Here is a 1,198-nt window from a genome sequence, read left to right as displayed (position 1 = left end):
GCCTAAGATCTTGCCCATGGTTATTATTATCATTATTAATTAGTAGATTAATTGTGTCTATTAATCTATTTTTTATTCAACAACAACAACAACAATAATAATAATACTACTAACAATAATTGTTATATTGGTTAACATCTAAATTATATTTTAAGTTCTTAATCAATGGTCTTGACTTTTCGTTTAAAGTCTTAGAGAAGAAAAATACTTTATGATATTTTAATATATGAAAAAAGGGTATTTTACATAAGGGAAAACAATAATTGAACAATAACAAATTAAAGAAAAATGTTATGAAATAAATAATAGATAATAGATAATATATTTGGTAAAACAAAATTATCAATTAGTATATTGATAGACAGTATTTTCATGTGTATGATGAGTTCATAATTTCTTTAAATATAATTTTAAATGATAATTATTTATGTATTAAATTTATATCTCAAATAACCTTTATTTCCTTTATTCGATGAGACTTATTGACATATTTGGTACAAGCAAAAAAAGGAAGAAAAAATTGGAAATGACACATTATTTATTCTTCATTTATTTTTTATTTAGACTTCTCATAACAAATTTCAAAGTTTCATTAATAAAAATATACATATGGAATGAATTATTAATTAAGATAGAATTCACACGCTCAACTTAGTTAAAAAAAAAAACTAAATAATGAATTATTAGTTAAGATAGATTTTACATGCTTAACTTAGTTGAAAAACCAAGTAATTAATTATTAGTTAAGATAGCATTTACATGCTCAACTACTTAATTAAGAAATTAAGTGATGAGCCACTAAACCACTAAATATGATTAATATAAATCTTTTAAATTAATACACCAATTGGAAAAGATTCCATGGGAAGTGAGAAGGGATGATCCTTAAAAGGTGCAGAGTGCAAAGAGCAACATAACAGTGTTTTCCGTACAAGATGCCCATTGCATTTGCATTGTGGTCAATTGGTCCTACCATTTATAAAGTGCCCTCACCACCTTTAATTAAAAAGATTAGAAAATTTTCTAAAAAAATTTTAAAAATTTATCTGTTAGGCAGGTCTCATGAATTTAGAAAATTATACATGAAATTAAACTGATGGAAAAAAACTCATTCTTTTAACTATTATTAGGTTAGTAGTAATTAATAACGGCAAATAGCAGGTTTAATTTAAGGGAAGTTTATAGTATATTCAACATA

Source organism: Arachis duranensis, chromosome 2, assembly GCF_000817695.3.
Source record: "Arachis duranensis cultivar V14167 chromosome 2, aradu.V14167.gnm2.J7QH, whole genome shotgun sequence".
In the NCBI taxonomy this organism is placed as follows: domain Eukaryota; kingdom Viridiplantae; phylum Streptophyta; class Magnoliopsida; order Fabales; family Fabaceae; genus Arachis; species Arachis duranensis.
This window is presented reverse-complemented; position numbering follows the sequence as displayed.